This window comes from Buteo buteo, chromosome 12 (assembly GCF_964188355.1).
Source record: "Buteo buteo chromosome 12, bButBut1.hap1.1, whole genome shotgun sequence".
In the NCBI taxonomy this organism is placed as follows: domain Eukaryota; kingdom Metazoa; phylum Chordata; class Aves; order Accipitriformes; family Accipitridae; genus Buteo; species Buteo buteo.
The window spans coordinates 28,709,136-28,730,126 of record NC_134182.1 but is presented as its reverse complement, the minus strand read 5'-3'; the positions used below and the strand labels follow the sequence as shown (position 1 = coordinate 28,730,126).

Genomic DNA, 20,991 nt, shown 5'->3' with positions numbered 1-20,991 from the left:
TTTCAAAGGAAGGACAACGAAAAAAGGATTTAATGATACAAGTGGCCAATAGTAGAATATCAGTCATCTCACAGGAACACATTTTCAGAAGAGTTCAAGAACAGATTTTCAAACATTCAGCACCTACAGTTCTAGCTGGATTCTGTAACATCACCACGCAACCAGCGGTTTGCACCATGGCAATGCCAGCCACTCTCCCACCGATTCAGCATCCAACACCTACTAGCACCTTTAGCAAAAGCCAGCCTCCCCTTGAACGCTGTAAGGCATCTCCAAACTTGTGTGAGCACTTTTTCTTAAAAAATTAACATCTCGCATTCAGGAACTTGGAGTTAACATTCAACATAGGCAGGTTCTTCCTTTAATTGCTGTGCATTTTTGTCCTGGCACAAATCTGGTACTAGCCAGGGAGTATTGATGATGAATGAAAGTCCCAGTCCTTGGCCAATTTGGTTCACCTTAAATACAATCTACTACCAGCAGAGTGCACTTGGGAAGGTGAGGAACACTTGTGAAGGAAGTGTGCAGTGAATCCCATGTCCCGCTCCACTGGGTCAGCACTGACATCCATGCAGCTGAGGCAGATCTACAAATGATCTAACTGAAAACACACCCCAAGACAAAAGGTTTTGACCAGATCAAAACAATTTCGGCTCACTGTACAGCTAGTATCAGCACAAAGGAGAGATGGGGAATAACTGGCTGAGGGCAAGAAAGATGCAAGGGAGAAGGGGCATCAGCATGAACTTCATGCAAGATTAACTACTGATTAATCAGACTGCTGGTCTACCTTGTGATTGCAATTCTTGTTTTCCAGATAAGCTAGAAAATCAGGTTCAAGTGATTCAAATTTCCAAGATCAACTGCATCTCTAAGCAACAATACCACAATAGTTCTGACACAATATTAAACGAAGAATTTCCCTACTACAATTTCACACTCTATACAAGCAAAGTATATTCTGACATACGTGTCCAAATATATTCTGACAACATTTTCTTCACACAGGTACAGAGAAATTATAGATAAAAAATATGTAAACTATAAGGAATATGTACAAATCTCTGTACTCTGGCAAATAATTGAAAAATCACTTAAAATTCACAATTTGAAAAAAAGCTAGAAATACAATATTTTGACATCTATTTGTGAAGTAGTTATTACAATTTAATGATATTAACAAAATCTTAGCAACTCTGAGATCCCAATATAAACTGGTATTTTGGGTTAGCTCTGCAATACTTCCCATACTAGAAACAGTGCCATAAAGATAAGAACAATTTGGTCAGTATTTTCTTCAATTTGCAGACTATAATTAAAGTAATAGAAGCTTAAAAAAAAAACCTCAAGTTTTTAACCTCAGGATTCTACATATTTCTAAAATATTTCACAGCCTTAAAATGAATAAAACTGCTCATAACACCCACATAAGAATCATAATACAGTTCAATTTTAATATACATATTTTACAGTATTTTATCTTGCATTATTTTATTATATTACAACTGCAATAAATATTCAGGCAAGTGAGATGTTAAAAAGCCTTTTGCTTCAAGTTTTTCCAGTCCTCTGAATTAAAAGAAAGCTTGACTGATAAGCAGAAATGCAAAACTCTCGGCCCTGCAATTTTACTAGCACAGAATTTTTGCTTCATTTTCAGTTACTTTAGAAACTTTTAAAACAGAGCTATAAATTATGGACCCCAAAATTCCAGCCACAAGATGAAACTGAAAGATGACTGACCTGGATAAGACATAATTTTATCTAGCCAGTCTCAGGATGGCTTTGTTACTGTTTTTCTGCTAACAGACACACATTTTATGGTTTCTCTGCTATGAGCGTACTTTTTTTTCCTAATGTGAATTACTGAAAAGGTTTTAATGACTTAGCCTCCAAAATAGTTTTGATACAAACAGCAAACTAGTAACTTATAGGATGACCTCAAACAGATCTCAGCAAATTCTACAAGTTTTTTTTTCAATGCAGGAGTCAAATTTCATACAAGAGAAAACACTGATAATCTCCTCCTACATCTGGCCTTTCTGAAATTCTGATTATACATACAGTAATTAACAGGCACCAAATATTTAACATTTGTGACACCAAAATAATAGGGACCAATAAGGAACTGTAATTTTCAAAAAATATATTTGCATTATTATTGAATTAACAAATTTGATACTGTTTAGTGGATGTTTTCCCGTCTAGAAAGTAAACAGCACAATTTTCTAATTAATAAAAACAAAATGGAAACTGACTTACAACACTGACTTCAAAATCCTTGTGAAAGTCTGTACTGGTGATGTCACAAATGCTGTCACATCTGAGCGGGTATTGTCTGTAGAAGGTTCAGAAATGTCCATTTTAATCAAAACATTTATTAGAGGTAGTTGTGTCTTTTGTTTTTATTTTAATGAATTACAGAATTCCTTAAGAATCATAGTTGCAACTCCCTTTAAAAACAATAAGTTAGGCAAAATCTAAATAGCTGAAATATAAGAATCTGATCTATAATGGATATAGAAACCCATTTAAGAGCAAGGGGAAATCCATACTTTATGCTTCCATCAGCCTTTAATAATAATGTTTATGTAACACTGGTATAACACTCACATTTTCCAATTTGCTTAAAATGAACTACAGATTATTTCCTCAGAATACTAAAGTGCCATTGATATAGTGCTACAAGACGGAAAACACAATTTCTCCAAGCTTGCAGTTGTTTTTAAATTAAACTTTTTAACTTCATGATATTTCAAAGTCACATTATCTGCCATTTCTCTCCACTGCAAAACACCAAAATTACTATGTAATTTTTCTTGACATAAGAAATCCTCACATCACTGGTCCAAATCCCAGAGACAGGGACACTTGTTCATTTAGATGCAAGTTGTAAGTGTCTGAAAAAAACCTTTTCCTTCCCTCCTTTTTCCCTGTGCAACCTGGGAGCATGGCACCACCAAAAGGACCATGTTGTACGATGGGAAGGGATTTGAGCTGTGTAGGTGCCTGAAGAACTCTTAAACATTCATCTTCCTATTCAGAGCATTTATAGCATAACTATTTATATACTTAAGTTTCTTTTGAGGCAAGTGATCTACATTCCATAATCATTTTATGTCCCCAGTAAAGATAACCAAACAAAGAAAGAAGCCTTTCTAATAAAGACTTACAGTGAGAAAAATAAATTCAGGTACAGAACTTCTTAAAACATCTTTTAAAATTTCCTATCTGTGACATAGGAACTGGAACAAATGACAACGGAATAAAGCTATGCTTTTATTTCAAATTCCAAAGAGGGAGGAAAAAAAAAATCTCATGCCAGAATGAGGTATGAGGACATATGGGCAGTCTATCACCTGACTACCAAACAGCAGTACTAAAGCTGACACATGTTTGTTAATCCCGAGAGGTAAAACGCTGCTTTGTCTTCCGGGGGTCGTGCTGCAGATGAATGCCTGTTATGATGCTGATGCATTTTTCCATGCTGACGTTCCCCAGGGAATTTGAGTTCCCCATCAGGGAGAAGAGACACAAATTTTTCATCTCCTCTAAAAGTCTTCCATATTTTTGTTTACCAAGTGTGCACATTAAGAATAGCAAGCATCAGCAGCACAGCTGAAACAGTTTTAACAAAAGCTTTTCTTCTGGATGTCTACAGTTTACTTCAGTTAAATTTTATACCAAGACTATTTAGTTTTCAGTGACAGCTTGATCTTGTACCAACACATCACAGTTTGATAGGGAATGACTGAAATTTAGTGACATGATTATTGGTTACAGACAGCAAGCCCTCTTCAGACAATCCAAGATGATTAAGGGGAGGAACACTTCCCAGAGATCTGGCCATTCTCTAATGTACTTTTTATCCCTATATGGGGCAGAATAAGGCAAGGTCAAGGGATCAATGATCAGTAAGCTACAGAAACACTCTAGTCCTCTACAAGTTTCTCATTCTCCTGAAATAAGTCTGTTTTCAGACTCCTCTAGTTCCAACAAAACCCGTCAGAGAATTCCAGGTGCAATTTTTCATTATACCTTGGCTGATTCAGCTGAGGAGGAACCCTGCCGCCTCCTCCTCCTTGCAGTCCTGCAGTCCAGTGCTTTTCCTTGTCTGATCTGCCACTTGTGCAGCTCACTAGTCCAACAGAAAAAAAAAGGGGGGGAAAAAAAAAAAAAGAGCAGGGGGTGGAGAAGGGCAGGAATAGGGCTGTTTCCTGCAAGATCAGATAACTGACCCCATCAGCTGGCAAGTCATATTCTTGCTAAATTCATCCCAAGGTGGCAAGGGAGTATGTTCCAGGCAGGGTCTATCTGAACCTCCTCCTTCATTAGCAGCATACCATTAAATCTGATTAGATATAAAAAGAAAACATCCTCTGGATGCTGTTTTCAAAACTTCGCTCTCTCCCTGACACACAGGGCATCTGTTTAAAGGATCTGATTATGTGAGTAACAAGTGGGAGGGCTGTATGTGTATCTATTGTTGATTGTACAAGCCCCACAGCAGACAACATCCAGCTTCTTGTTGCAGCCTCTGTTTCTAAAAGGATGGTCTTGCTGCCGGGTTGCATCCTTCATGTGCATTTGCTCTTTAGGTGCAAGTGCAGAAATAGTAACACTCCTGCCTTCATTTAAGGAGGAAAATTAACAGTGACTTACACAATACTGTTAGCTCTCTCTCTTTAAGTCTGTATTTGTGCTACCTCAAACACATTTTTATTCTTAACCAAGCAACACTCCACTTGCTAGAGAAAGTGCCTTTACAATGTCTTTAAACAACTCCATTTCCTTAACATGTCAAAACAATATTAAGAAATTACTTGATTACCATTAATCAGTACCTTCACATAGAAAAGTGGAAAGGACTAATGGGCTTAACTTAGTGTAATGAGAAAACACAAATACACAGCAAAGGAAGTATGTGGACACTCCACATTCAATAAGAGAGCTCTTACTCTCCATGATATTGAGTACGGAAGTGCCAAAATGGTGGCAATAGCAGTACCCAGCTAAGAAAGACAATGAAACACACTGGGAACTACCGTAATTTTATCTTTTATGTTGATACTATGTTTCTCAAACAGCATGTCAGCGGGGACCTCAGCAAAGAGCAACTGGATTTTTACTGTTTCATTTGAGTAACACTGAGCAAATCTTGGACAAATTCTCCACAAGTTTACATTTCATTGCTAATCTGAGTATCTCGTGTGCAATCTGTATAGGACGTTTTGTGATGTTTATTCATGGTAACACATATTTTAAGACAAAAAGGAACATACCATTTCAGTATGACCTCTTCAAGGAAACAGGCCACAGAATTTTCCCCCATTTATGCATATACTGGTAAAAAACTATTTGTTTTTTAGTGCTTATCTTCCAAAATGTGCTCTGTCTTGTTTTGAGGGTCTCAAGATGCTCTCCTTAGTATTTTTCAATCTTTCTCTTAGTCAATCTCGTCTTGGTTCTGAATACATCTGGATTCAACATTCAGTCATAGAGCTCCATTACTCCTTATGGTGCTACATTAAAGAGCTCTTTATGTTTCCCCATTAAGGCTCTTTCTCATGGCAAGGCAATCTCATACCCCTCAACATCGACACAGGTTCCCAGAATCTAAAGTCATTCTCTCCAACACTGAAAATATTATCATTTTTCTTCTCTATTTCTCCAGGATGTAAATATTCATTTTAATATGAAATATTAAAAGAGAAACTGGGATGGAACTCATACTTCCCATCTCCATGTGCTAATTTACTTCTCTGTATTCTTACTACGCATCTTGAGAGGCTTCAAGGAAACCATTTTCTGCAGAACTTGACTAGGAACTCTCAGGAATTACAAGCACTGAAGGACACAAAGATTTTAACTCAATGGGTTTCAAAATGCCATGGTTTAACCCCAGCCAGCAACTAAGCACCACGCAGCCACTCATTCACATCTCCCCCACCCCATAGGATGGGGGAGAAAATTAGAAGGAAAAAGGTAAAACTCGTGGGTTGAGATAAGAATGGTTTAAAAGAACAGGAAAGAGGAAACTAATAACAATAACACTAATAAAATGACAATAGTAATAATAAAAGGACTAGAATATACAAGTGATGCACAATGCAATTGCTCACCACCCGCCGACTGACGCCCAGTTAGGTCTCAAACAGCGATGCCCCTGCCCCCACTCCCCCCCAGTTTATATACTAGATGCAATGTCACATGGTATGGAATACCCCTTTGGCCAGTTTGGGTCAGCTGCCCTGGCTGTGTTCCCTCCCAGCTTCTTGTGCCCCTCCAGCTTTCTTGCTGGCTGGGCATGAGAAGCTGAAAAATCCTTGACTTTAGACTAAACATTACTTAGCAACAACTGAAAACATCAGTGTTATCAACATTCTTCTCATACCTAACTCAAAAACATAGCACTATACCAGCTACTAAGAAGACAATTAACTCTACCCCAGCTGAAACCAGGACACAAAATTTTTCAGTTCATGGAACCCTAACATTTTCCAGCAGAAACATGGAGTCCTAAATACCAAGAGAAGTGATGTGTCCTATACACTGGACACGTTGGCTGGGTTTTTTTTCAGTAACCTTTTGTAGACTCTCCCAAAGCATTCCACAGATCCCCCTGGACCCGCAAATAAGATGGAAACTACTATTATTACTTTCAACTACTATTAACTTATTATTTAAAATAATACTACTTCTCCAGTGGAAGATTTCTCCATCTCCCAGGAATCTATCTGAATGCTTCATGAGTAGGTTTAGCACTGGAATGGAAGAAAGCTGCCCAAGTAAATCTGATATGCAAATATTCAACATCAACAGAAAAATACAGGTAAAAATAAGAAAAAGAGTAAAAAAAAAAAAAAAAAAAAAGGCAAAAGACCAGCTCAAAAGACCTTACAAACAGGGAGAAGACTACTGAAAATACTGTAAGGCCAGAAAAAATGGCTGCCACAATTCTAAAAGAAAATAAAGTATTTCTCCCTTCCTCTCCCTCCCCCCTTGCCAAAATCTACCTGGACATCTTAATGGAAAAGTTAAAAGGTGATTATAGGGAAAAGGTCAGTATTAAGAATGAAAAGCTTGCCCAAAAAATAAGGGGAAAAAGGAAAGACGATAAAATATGTCAGGACAATGTAAACACACAAATTTAAGAGAGGTAGAAAAGAATTTTAAGAGCTTCTTGCAAATGTTCATCATCAAAACCAGGAAGCCAGACAAGAAAACAGTGGGACTGCTCAATTACAAAAGCACAGACAGGGAACTCAAGGATAATAAGGCCACAGCAGAGAAGCACTATGAATTATTTGCCCTGGTCTTTATTGCTGAACATACTGGAAAGACGCCCAAACCCAGACCATTCCCTGTAGTAGACAAGTGAAAGATTATTTAATGTAAACATGTAGGAATTATTAGATGTCAGTAAGTCACCAAGACTGGATGACAGTCAGCCAGGAGTGTTGAAGGAATTAAAATGTCAAAGCACAGGAGGTACTGGCCAAGGAGTAAAACCCATCACTACAAATGGCCACATGCCCAGAAGACTTATGGATTGCCAACACAACTTCAAACAAAAAGAGACTCTAGAAAGGATCCCAGAAACTACCTGCGAGTCTGACTTCTGCTTCCAGTAAGTCAGTAGGGTCTATAATAAGTAAGATCACAGAGCAACATGGATCTGCTGGGAAAGAGCTGTGAAGGGAGCTGCCTCACTAACCTGATGGAGTTCTACAAGGGGAGCAATAAACATAAGGGCAAAGGGCATCCAGTAGGCATAATGTGTTTGTCAAGGTTCCTCCCCAAGTACAACTGAAGAAATTAAGTTGCCATAGGATTGGAGAAGAGGTTCTACAATCTGAAAGCTGGATAAGAAAGAGGAAACAAACATAAGGCCTGATGGTCACTTTTTAGCATAAGAGAGTTAGGACGTCCCCCAGCGATCCACGCTGGCATCATTTTTACATGATATCTTCATCAATGACCTGGACAGTGGTGTGACCATTAAATCTTACAGCTTACAGATACTACACTGTAGTGGATAGCCAAGTGCCATGTCTATGGCATAGAAAAACAGAAGGATTTCACAAAATTGAGTGAGCAAAGATGACAAATGAACATCAGGTACATAAATGTGAGGTAATGTATCTAGGAAAAAAAATAATCTAAACCATGCCTCACAATGTTTACCTCAGAACCACAAATTATAGTTTAGTTGAGTCCTGGATACACCACTGACAGCTCTATGAAAGTGTGAGTTTGTGTACAGCAGCAGCCAAAAAAGGGTGACAAAATGTTGGGCATGTCAGAAAGGATACTGAGAACAAGAGAACGTCATTTTGCTGATACAAAAAACACTGCTGTACCCACATCTTCATTACCCTGCACAGTCTTTTCTCCACATCTCAGGAACAATGTAGTGGTATTATGAGAAAATACAGAGAAGGACAACCAAAATGATCCACAGGATTGAGCAACCGCCTTTTCTAAGAGAGGATGAAAAGACAGAGGCTCTTTAGTTTGGAGAGGAGAAGGCTGATGTTTACAAAATCACAAAGGCAGTAGGTAAGTGCAGAAATGCTGTTCACCAAATACCACAATACAATAGTTTGGACACTTGGTGAAACAGGTCCGTAAATAGACACTAGAAGGATCACAGAGAGATATAGCATCTAACTTTACTTATACAACACTTCTTAACACTGGGGAAGCAAGGGGAATGAAAGGCAAGAAAACAGCCAAGCTTGTGAGCTCTCCCTAAACTCCCTAATCTCCTCTCCCACTGCTGCAGAGAGAATACTGGGCTAGATGGGCCACGGATACAACTCAGTAGGCTATTTCTTATGTTATGCTTATTTGAAAAAAGTTCTCCCAGTTTGTAAGCCAACTGCCTTGCAACAATTTAAAATGATAATTTCTTCTCCTCTCTGCTGTACACATGAAGAACAGACTATATTATCACTTCTCTTTTCTTATTTAACCTCAGTAATTGCAATTCATTCAACCTATACTCACAGGTCACACTCTCTAAATCACTTATCACTCTCATTGCTGGTGTCTCTCTATCGTCTTTATAATCTTGAACTGCAGCACCCAGAAATGGATGGAGTTGTCCAGCTAAGACCTTAAGTGCTCAATGGAGCAGAAAGATGCATCTTACAGGCTTTATTACTGTTTATGCATGCCTGTGTTTGCCTTCTTCAATATCCAGTTTGTGACCCAGGATACCTACTGGACTTTTTTCTGAAGAGTTGCTTACCTAGCCACTCGTTCTCCGTTCATTTCTTTGTAAACTAGATTGTTCTAGAGTGCACATCAAACTTGCTCCCCTTGAACAGCTTCCAGCTCCTCACACACCACATCTCTACATCACTGATCCCATGCTGAATTCTAATCCCATCCTCCAGCACACCTTTTATTTTGGAGACACCTCCGAACATTAATAACCATTCTCTTTCCCATTAGTCACCTCATCAGTCAAAGTACTGCCTAAGCAGAAGTCAAGAAAGAGCCTAACAAAATTCTACTCCATATTTACTTCCATTTTGATACCAAACCTTTAATAATTACTCAGCACAGTTTTCTAACAGTTCTACTCTTAGAAACAAACCTCATAGTTGTTTCATCTATGTATCTCGTTTCCTTATGAAAATGTTATTCACAGGATATCAGAAGCTTGACTAAATCCAAGATACGACATCCAAAGCTTCTCTCCTATACACACAGACTGCTACCCTGTCAATAAAAAGAAAATTTGAAGTTTGATACGGCTTAACCTTGCCAAATCCACAGCGACTCATCTCATTTTCTAGATCTTCATCAGTAGTCTACTTGTTCTAGTATTTTCCCGTAAGTTAAATTGATGTTAAACATTTTGCTATATTAAAACACATTTTGTTTGAAGGTAAAAAACATGAAAAGCAATCCAGATAATTTTCTGTTTTATTTATTACATTACAGTCTATGTTATCCATAAATCTTATCATCAGTGATTTTGTACATGTTTTCTAAAGTACTGAACCAGTCAAATAGAGCCAGTTGTAAAATTGATGACTGCAGAATACAAGAAGAGTACTGTCACACACATTCATCTTCCAAATTTCTAGATGTACCTTCCAGTTTGACTTTGGGTTACATAAAAATAGAAAGGTAAAAAAAATGGAATCCATCTTAGTCTCAAAATTATGAAGGAATTAAAAAAGAATCCAGCTGTGTCTCAAAAGAAGCACAGGATTTACTAAAGGTCTTATTCCTTTGTGTACAACAGGCCACATGACCAATCTTTAACTCTGACATTAACACAACATAGTAAGAGTGTTCCAGAATAATGGCATAATTAACTCAAAATGCCCACTGCAAATATAAAAGAAAAACATCTTCAAATATTCAACAAATAGCACCTTGCCAGACTATTGTTATCTGCTGCTGCCAATCAGTATTGTTATGGTTGTACAAAGACTCCAGTGCACCAGACTGTCGCTAATTATGTATATTCAAGTGATTAGCAAGCACTTGTTGCCTCGTTCACACCACCCTCCAAACAGCAGCCTTTGAGAGGAGAATAGACTGCAAATTTATTGAGAGAACACTGTTAATCCTTTGGGGAGAATGTAAATGTAAACAGGACTACTCTACATCAAGGTGCTTTGACAACAAAAATCATCTGCATAAACACATGCTCAACAACAAACAGGTGTTCTATTTCACAACTAGCGCCCATTTGATGCTTTCAAGTAAGCATTATGCACAAACTGTTAGAAGTACTTTGAAACCAGCTGCAATTACTATAATTAGCTGTTTTCCTACACTTTGGTATTTTTTTCCTGTACCTGTTCAGTATTGTGTTGGTTGCAATCTGTAAACTCAAGTTAAGCTAAGGTTCTAGCCTCCTGTTTGAAGTTTACTAGCCTCCCAGTTCAATATGCACTATGATAAGTTCATACTTATCGTTAAAGTGCCACCAGTTATAAGATGATGTTTGCATTAAATAACAGCCCTACAAATGTCAGGTCACTTATCGTGAATAGGAAAACAAGGAAAATTGCCAAAATAGCACCATAAAAATAGTAAGCCTTCAATGTTCAGGATTTCCCTTTTTTACAGAAATGTCCCCCCAGGAACTAACAAGATTTATTTTTAAGAACAAGAACTTTACTTCTAGTTTTACCAACAACGGGCAGTGAAAAGTCTTGCTTGTAGACAGTTATTCATTCTAATATGCTCCAAGTAAATGTTTTAAAAAATTATTTGGTCAGAACGCACATGCTTCCTTCTGTTTCATGAATACAAAATACATACAAAGCACCTCTACATTATTTTTTATTCTTATTAAAATTATGTATTCAAGTGTCTTTCTATTCTCTCACTCAGCCTTTCATGGAACCTACACAGCTCTTGTTTTTCTGCAGTTCCAAATGCTCCACCACAGTGATGCATTTCTATAGGTGAGTTCAACATCAACAATGAACAAGTCTAGTGGCTTTTTCTCCAAAGTCAAGCCCTAATGTGCTAATTTCATAAGCTTGGCAGTGCCACCTATAGATAGCTAAATCCGATTCTCCTACCTTATGATTTGCCAGATTTTAACCACTGAACTGAATAATTCCATATTCAGCACCTGCTGAGAGAAGATTTTTTTCACAAATGAAAAGCTTAACAAGCAAAGACTGGGACTGCCCAGGGAGTAAGAACACAGCTGGGAAGAAGGGCTAAAGATGATAAATACACAGTACTAGAAGAAGGACAGGCTACAGGCGACGGAAAGAAAGAGGCTCCTTAACCTTGGGTGAAACAGGGAGTAAAATCTATGATCAGCATAGGAAACCTATGATATGGCACCTTTCCAAGACCAGGAGACAGCCTTCTGTTGACAGGTTAATTTGTCATCCTCCACCAATATCGAAATGTACCTGAGGTCCCTCTAAAGGTTTTTCCATCTGTAACAGAAGAGTTCTATTTCTGTGGATGTTCACACTGGGTGATTACAGAGGTCTGTACATTTTTAACAATGGCCACTACTTTCTTCCCACCAACTTTTGCTCAGCTTGAAATGATACAAAAGCTTCAGTTCTGCTGGGCCAGCCAAGCAATACACACTGTATTCATCACAGTTATTCCTTAAGAGACCAAAAGAATGACCAAAAAAATTGATAAAAAGCTGTAATATTACAAGACCTCTGACAGAAATGCGGGGAGCATCATATGTCTAGAAAATTCTAGGCAAAGCTAATTTGGGGGCTTCTTCCAGGGAGATACCATCCTTTGAGGAGCTCAAACAGAGGATGACAAACCAATAGCTGCTCTCATTTTCTCTGTTAGCTCTTATGGCAAAGTTGTATGTAGTTAACCCAGAAGTTTCAACTGTGCAAGCAATCCCCAGAATGACATGGACACTTCTTTTTCTCCGCTGCTTCCTTCCTGACAAACAGAAAAATCTGGCAAGCTATCAAAAAAGAAAAAAAAAAAAAAAAGATGACTATATCTACAGCTTGTATATTCAAATATGAAGAAACATCAGATTCAGAGTTACCTTAAGCTTTTAATGTACACTAACAGCCATAAGTTAGAGAATGTTGTCTTCTATTAGAGTCATCTTTGTGATTTGTATTCCTAGCTCTCACACTGTAATCCCAAATCAAATTTCACAATACAGTAGCACCCAGCCACTGAAAAAAATGCGAACACTGCATCGCAACAACACTACCATTCCTTTGGCCTGTAGTAAGGTAATTCAAGGAGCTAGACTTTTTTTTGGTATAGGGTATTTTTTTATGTCAGTTTAATTCCCTGAACCAACACTGCTCACTGAGATGAACACTGCTGCTACATCAACAGATGTAGCTGAAACACATATGCAAAGGCTGCAGTCAGCAGACCCTTCTTCCCCCTTGGAGAGCCAGACATTGGTTTAGCTAATCTAAGTATATCATAATCTCTCTGTCTCAGCACATGAACAGGTATGTAATGGTTTAAGCTAACCCTTCTGATTTTGTAGTAGAACAGACTAAGAGTTAGTAATTTGTTACAGAATTTCTGATGGGAATGATAACTTGTACTGTCACCACGTGAAGGGGTTGGAAGAGGGAAACAAACAGCTGTGAAATGTTAAACAGCTCCAAGTAGATATACAAATATGGTTCCGTTATTTCATTGTCAAATAAGTCAGCTATATGCTAAACAGAAAATACAACTATAAGGGTGTTTACTACTCATTCATACCATCACCACGCATCAAGTTACATGCAGACACATCCGCTTTCTGTTTGTTTATTTAAGACTCTCTGTGAGACTCAAAGGCAACTAATTAGGAGAAATACTGTATTGAATTCCAACATCAGGAGCAGTTTAGAGCCTGGTATCCCATTTACACACACAATCATTTACTGTTTCTGTGTTTCAAGTAAAAGCTATGAGACAGAGTAAAAGAAGAGTACATAACGGAGGTCACTGTCAACATTTGCAAAGAAATGCACATTATCTGATAAAAGTATTAAAGCTTTACAAACTAGCAGCATCCTGAAAAATCCATTCATATGTTTACATTAATTTTATTACAGGGCATATATTTAAACATGCATATGAGATCGATATGAAAACATTCTAAATAAATGCTTTGAAACTGCAAATCTTAAGTGTGTCAAAGGAAAAAAAGATACTAATCAGCCATGGGTTCCAGAGAAGAAAGAAACATAATTTTAACATGAGACCATTCTGAGCTTTATAGCATTACAGTTACCTCTGATTTACTGCATTTCATTACACTCTCCTCTTAAAAAACCCTTTTCCATGAATGCTGCATCCAGATTTTTCTTTTTTTGTGCATGTGCTCTGACGAAAGGTGAGATCTTCCTAAAAACAGAGTTGGGCAGATGAAAAGGACAGAAATTTTTGTATCAAGCTGATGTTCTTGGCTAACGTTCCTAGCAAGTCTCATACCAGACTACTGTTTTAAGACTATATTCTTCCTGCAAAACACTATATAGCGGTTACACATGCATTACATCCAAGGTTAGATCTGACTGCTAGATTTCCTCAGGAAGACTGAGGATCTTTAGGATGGACCAGCTGCTCCTTGCAGAAGCTCAGGTAAGCAAGCAGAACAAAGTCTGAAGGGGACAATGAGCCCTTCCTCTCAGGACTCCAAGGAGTAATTTGTTAGCTAGCATCCATCAGGAATGAAAAGGTGACTAGCATGAGCCAAAGCATCACACCTACACAGACCTTTCATATATTTCTCCTATTATTTTGACGTCTTCCTGTTAAGGAGAACTAACTTGCAATGCCAGAGAAATTGTGGTATTTATTAATATGCTGAAGAAAGCACACGCATTTAACTGTGTTCAATATTCTCCAAATGAAGTAATGTAGCCCACAGTTGTAGCCTGTAAGCTTTGGTGACTGAACTGTAGCCAAAGGTTTTAACAAGGTGAGAGTTTGTTTAATTGTTGGTAAGGAAAGGAAAATCTCTTTTCAGAAAGTCCCCCTTTTGAGACAAGGACTCCATACAGGTTGTGTACATGACTATCCACTGCAAAAATGAAACAATTGGGGCTGCTATGATCCAAAACTGCAGAGGAGTGGCAGGTAACAGCCTGGGTGACAAAGCAAGCTAAGAGGCATAGCCTAACGGGAGCAGGTAATCACCACCCCAGTTTTGGAAACCACTTCCAGTGAACAAAGTTAGCAGAAGCAAATAAAAAGGCTGTCAGAAACAACCTGGCATTGGACAGTCTTCAAATCAAACACTCCAGAGCACTAAAGCCTATACAAGAGTGACCACTTAAACCTGTAACTGTTCATACAGCCCTAGCAACTGGGACCAAGGAACTACCCTGCCCACGAAGTAGGGCTAATCTACCAAGAAACCAAATGAAATACAACTAGAGGAACGGGATTAGTGGCAGGCTACTTTGGCAAGGCCTCATAGCTGTAGGAGATTTAGGTCATGACTACTGCCAACATGTTTTGGGCATGATTACTGATACTGTTACATTATCATCAATGGTTCAGGCTTCCCATACTGATCTTTCATTGTCTTTTACTCCTTTTAACAACTTGCTGCAATGGGGAAAGTACTGCGTACAGACCAGCTAGAAAACGTAATTTAGTGTCTTGGTTTTCTAGGTAAGAAATGAAGTTGGTGACATTCAAGTGTTTCTGTAAGGACCCCTCAAACACTTAGCAACGGGGTTTTGGCAGAGCAGCATCCTTCCCCACAGACCAAGCTTCTAGAAAGAGTAGACTCTCCCTACAAGAACATGTGCTGTAAGTTGTGTTCTCTGGCTGCCTCCATACTCCATTCCTCCTAATTTCCTGCAAAAAAAAAATAAAAATCAAAACAAACAAGATCATATGTTTATAGACAACATACATACTCTCTTAAGTCCTTCTTCAGCAGACTGGGTGGAAGTACTCTGCCGGTTTGCTGTTTAACAAACAAGCAATGTCTAGTAGTTGGAACAGTATTTAAAAGGAATGAGACAGCAGTACTTGTACAAATATTTAAAGTAAGTACACTTTCAAAAGCAATTTGTTAAACAGGGCCATATTATAACTAAAACCCTATAATGCATAAGGCTGACTAAATTAAATTTGCTTACGCCAAAACACCCATGGCAGAGCTAGCGCACTGTGATGGAGATTCGAGTCCCCCACGCCACTCTAACCACAGCACAGCAACTCTCTCTAAGTAGGCTTTGTGGTGCTCACTTCCACAACCCCAAAGCAGCGTAAAGCAGTTGCTCCTCTGATATCCTGTTCCCAGAGCGGGCAGAGGCTGTCGGCGGCTTTCGGAGCAGTGCCCGGGATGATGTCACGCTGGTCCTGCAGGGGAGGAACAGTACCAGGAAGCGTCAAACCCTCGCATTGTGCAAGGGGATCGGCACATGGGGGCAGGTTGTAAATCTGGCCAGGGACCAGCGAGACTTTAGATCACAATTTCACCCGAGGAGGCAGCTGTAGCAATAAACACAGCATTCGCTTCTGTTCCACGGGATGTTTCAAATGTAAACATTCACTCTATAGCTGAATTCCCAGTTTACATTACACTAAGCACAAAGAAGAAGAAATGCAAATAGCTGACCTCTAGTAAAGCTAATAAATCTCTGAAGTGTTGATTCCCAAATACTTTCAGATAATTCCCTTCCCCTCTTCCACAAAATACCTTTGTAGTGACATCACTACAGTTTTAAACAGCAAACTACATTTATGACCCTGAGAAGTTAAACAGAAGGAGGAAACAATGAATGAGATCATCCGGGGGGGTGGGGGGTGTTTCTTTTCACAAATTACGGCCACTTTCTTTTTTTTCTTTTTTTTTTTTAATTTTTACTTAAAAAAAAAATTTGCATCCTAAAGCTTTTCTCAGTCTCTCCATTATGTAACAGTTCTTTAGGAAACCGCCAGCTACCCTGACAACTGGGATGTTTTGCCAGAGTGGCTTTGTCTAAATCCTAAAGCAGTACTTGGCTATGCGCTGAGCCCAGTGGCTGCCTGTGATCTGAATGCCAATTAAGAGTGCTGTCCCTCTTGTCTGACAAGTCAGAGGCTTAAAGGTCTATCTGAGGTCAGCAAACTGTCTGGGCTACTTTTGTGAGCTTAAGAGACTGAGAAACACAGCCAACACCATGGTCCTTTCCTTTAAGAGTCACACTGGGCAAAGAGCGTTTCATGTACAATTATCATTGCATTTGAAATATATTCTTCATGTTTGGCTTTTGTTTGCTTCTGAGTCTTACTTTCATTCTCTGCATCACCAGTGAAATTCAACCTCCTAGTGGACAGGTAGGGATGAAGACTAAACTACTTGTACTTTAAAATCAAATCAAACACACATATCCAAAATTCAACTAATAAGATTACCAAAAATTAATAGGGAAATACAGAATGTATCCAGTTTGGTATACGTACTCTAACTCTGGGGTACTGGCTCTATGCTATTTGATTCTCCAGCCTTCCTTCAAGTCCCCATTCAAACAAGCCCTAGATTGTATACTTCTATTTTTTTGTTGCAAATCATGAGAAATAGTGCAGCAGTCCAAAAAGCACTCAAAAATGCTGTTTGCCCAGATCTGTTATTAACACCTTGAAATTCTCTTTTTTTGACACTTACAAGCAATCTTTTAAGATGGCAATGGATACATAATCCATCAACATCAGTAGTTACAAGGAAGCCCTAACTTCCTTTCCATTCTTTCACATCATTTCTACTTTTGGAGGCAGAGACATAATTATCTGCTAGCTACACAAAACGTTAACTTATTTTCTTTCTTACTATTGCTTTTTATGTAAACAGTGAAATCTTAGTTTTATGAGCTCTACAATGCATGCCAACTTTTTTGTAAATATTTTGCTAAAACTATGAGCTGAGACAATTTTCTCATCTAAGAAACTGTATAATTTACATTCCCAGTTTTACCACCTTTCTGTTGTAATTGGCGATTTAAGCTTCAGTTCTTTTCATGGGAAACTGCAGTTTAAACACTCTGAATTCTTACACATAAGCATCTTCCATTAACCCCAAAAGGAAAGGGTACCTTGCTTTCCAGGATGATGAAGACTGAAGACAACTAAATTTCACATGAGAAATTATTCTTTTCATGAAGGCTTAGTGAGAACCTGCATTACTGGGTGTTTACCATACAGAATTCCAAGAGATGAGATGATGAAAAATTGTAATCTATCTACTGATTTTTAGAAGGCATTTCAATTTTAGACATTACAGTTCAAAAATTAATGAAAAAAATGCAAAGTTGATCATTAATTCATCAAATAAAACCACAAACTAAAGACACAGTTTAGGAGAACAGCTTTACTGAAACCAAGACTAAATCTCCCACTGAGAAAGGCTGCTAATATGTTTTTGAACTTGAAAACTATTCCTTGTACATCTACATTTAGAAAATAACTTTCAGTGATATATTTTTGGCATGTGATCTTGAGGAGGAGGTTGCTTTTTTACTTTATTTTACCTACAGTAATTCACTCATTCTGAATGTTACTGTGAGCGAGAGGGAGAATCAGTACAGAGTAAGAGTTACATAATTGATAAACCAAAATTGTGTGATATTTATAAATACATAGATGTATATTTAATGCTGCATTAAAAATACTGAAGTAAGAACTAGGTTATAGAGCTGTATCTTTTTAAGGAAAGAGTATTTTTTTCAATCCATCACCTTCATTATAATACCTTAATTTTCCTCATGTCTCAAAGTGTTCACCCTAATTCCTGGCCAGAAAGGGCATTTCACAGATACATCCCTACACAAAACTTATACAAAACGTACTGAAAATACTGCCAAATCTTCCTGCCAACTTTTAAGTCAAGCCCCCAGTACTTCTGCCACAGATGTCTACAAAACATGGCATGCACGTCTCACATCAGTGAGCTCCTCTCTGAAGCCGCTAGCTTTGATATGACATATCTCCAACTTCTGTTCACTCTTCCATGTTCACAGGCTATTGAGGTCTTCTGGAAATCTTCCCTCCTAATGAAGTGCTGAACAAAACACTTCTTAAGTCAGTGTTGTACAAGAAACCTCAGATCTCACAGAACAGCAATAGAAATTGCATCATCATTAACGTCAACAGCTGCTTGGGGCCAAAACATCAAATTTCCATTACGTAAAACTGAGGCATTTTCTACCCCAGATAAGTATTATGACCTTCCAAAGTGATCAAGAAGGCTTTGTGTGACCGTAGAAAAATAACCCTTTATCTGATGAATTTCACAACCTCGTGAAGAGTGGGAGTAAGTTAATGGAAAAAAATAAAATAAAATCAATAAACCCTGCACCAGTTTGTGACCCCAAGTATTCAAAGTCTTCAGCCATGCCTTCAGTACTGCTGAAAGGCACATGCCTGACACCCCTTCCATAGCAAAACACACCTCCAGGCTCACAGTCAGCTGATGAATCACTGACTGACGGCACTGGAAGACAAACTCCCAGAAGAAGAAATTCAAAGCTTCCTCCACAGTTTGAGGTAATCACTTCAGTTCCCTGGTGCTCTTGTCTTGAGGTGAATTCCCCATGATTTTCAGAGAAGTGAATTCTCAAAGTTTTGCAGCTTCTATATCAGACCAGGACTGCAGTACTAATTTATCCTAGCAGCCACTTGATTGATTGCTGGCTGGCATCAGGAGTAGCCATATATTAAATGAAACATATGAAGAAAAATACCATGATAAAATTAACTGCTCATTTTGATTTCTCTCTTTTGTCTTTTCTCCCAGCATCCACGCAGCATCACAGTGGTCACAGGGGAAACAATTTTACATATTGACATAACTTACAACACTCTCAATACATGGCCACAACCCCCATATCCACTAAGAGACAAAATCATTGTGCTCAGCACTATGCAGCAGCAGTTGGAACACATAACAATTTAAAAAGGATGCCGACCAGGAAAATATCAGCTGATGTCTGAAATACAGAGAGGCCATGCAGGTTTGACAAGTCTCACAGTTACAGTACATTTTACTTTAAAAGAAAAACAAACCAGATTTTACGTATTTTGGGATACCTATTGTGATATTTATGTATTGAGCACAGCAGAATAGCAGTTTGCTATGTGGAATATAAATTATATAAGTAAGCCACCTTATCTAGGCAATTTCATCTGGATTCACTCCTAGGAAGTAAGAAACAAAATATATTTTCTCAAACTATTTTTTTTTTCCTCAGTTCTCCAATCTGTGTCATCCTGTAATTTTATTTCAAGCCCTATTCTTATATTTCAATCTCCTTTTACTCACTTCATGTACGTGCAGAGCTACTGTACTTTCAACAATTTTAAGAATTGCCTCTAAAATGGACCCCCAAACTCATTCAAGCCTACAAACTTAAGAGACTTTGGAGAACAAATTTCTGGAACATTAGAAGCCAATGTGCTACATTTTCTTCCAATGTAAAGAAGGCCACTTCACGAATCTTTAAAAAACAACTGCAAAGAAAGAGAATATCCATGACACATGGTAGGCCGCATGTACGAGCACAACAATCCCCTCAAATTTTGCGTTCACAACTGAATCACATTCCCTATCTTTTGCTAAAAACTTTGGATGTGATAAGAGAAAAAAAAAAAGAAAAGTACAGAGAAAAAAAAAGATTGTCCAAAGATGTGTTTCAGCATCCTGGACTGTTGCAAGGTTTTGAGATCAGGTGAGAACGTCTTATGTGTCTTGACAAGCAAATTCCTTAACTGTCCATTAGTGATCATCACTGCTCCTTTTTACAGCAGCCCATGTGTGTATACTCAGTGTCTTCTCCTCAGACAACTGCATTTGAAAGGACTGTAATTACTATAGATTTAGAAGTTTGATCACATTTTTGAGGATTTTCACCCAAATGGCTGTGCCAGAAAAGCATAGCTATGAACTTCTTTAGGTTTACAGGTTAATACAGGAAATCAGGTCGAGCGGTTTATCAAGTCTCTTCCTGCTAAAAGACAAATGAGTGAAGCAATGTAAAAGGTAACAGCTCTCCTTCAAAGCAAATACTCTTTGGTGTCTTGACTATCCTTTCACACCTTTGGCCTTTGTGAAAGGGTGGTCTGACTCTGCACTTGTTTACATGTGTTGATAATTCAAGAAGTGCTACCTCAGCAGATTTTCCTGCACAATTCTGATTTTTTCTGCACTCTTCCAATTGTAATATGGCTTAAAGTGATTCTAATTTGACTTCCAAAAGAGATCCAGAAAAACTGCAAGCCAAAAATCTTGACATCTGAATTGCGCAAATTGGTATAAACTACTCTCAAGAACAGAACTAGTGGGCAGACGAAGTATGGAAAACCTCTCAAAACAGCCTCTGTAAAAAGAAATTACACCTCAGAAGTCTGAGGGTTCTTTTTAAAGAGTTAATAAGCATTTAGATTAGAAAAAAATCCAATTCATATAGAACATGTAGGTTTCCAAACAACATTGAACAATATCCTTAATCTAAAAAACCTAAACTTCCACAGGACAAAAGGGATGATCCTCACAATAAA

At 38.1% G+C, this 20,991-nt stretch overlaps 1 protein-coding gene across 3 annotated transcripts in view; it reads right to left on the bottom strand.

Annotated features, from left to right (window-relative positions):
* The window catches only part of AKT3 (AKT serine/threonine kinase 3), a 160,118-nt gene that overhangs the window by 88,550 nt on the left and 50,577 nt on the right, over nucleotides 1–20,991 (bottom strand). Inside the window, exon 2 of one of the 3 annotated variants that reach the window (XM_075043182.1) lies at nucleotides 2,263–2,338. The exons of the other annotated variants lie outside the window; for them this stretch is intronic. The gene's annotated coding sequence lies outside the window, so the exon portion shown is untranslated. The remainder of the gene's footprint in view (nucleotides 1–2,262; nucleotides 2,339–20,991) is intronic. 3 annotated transcript variants of the gene reach the window in all.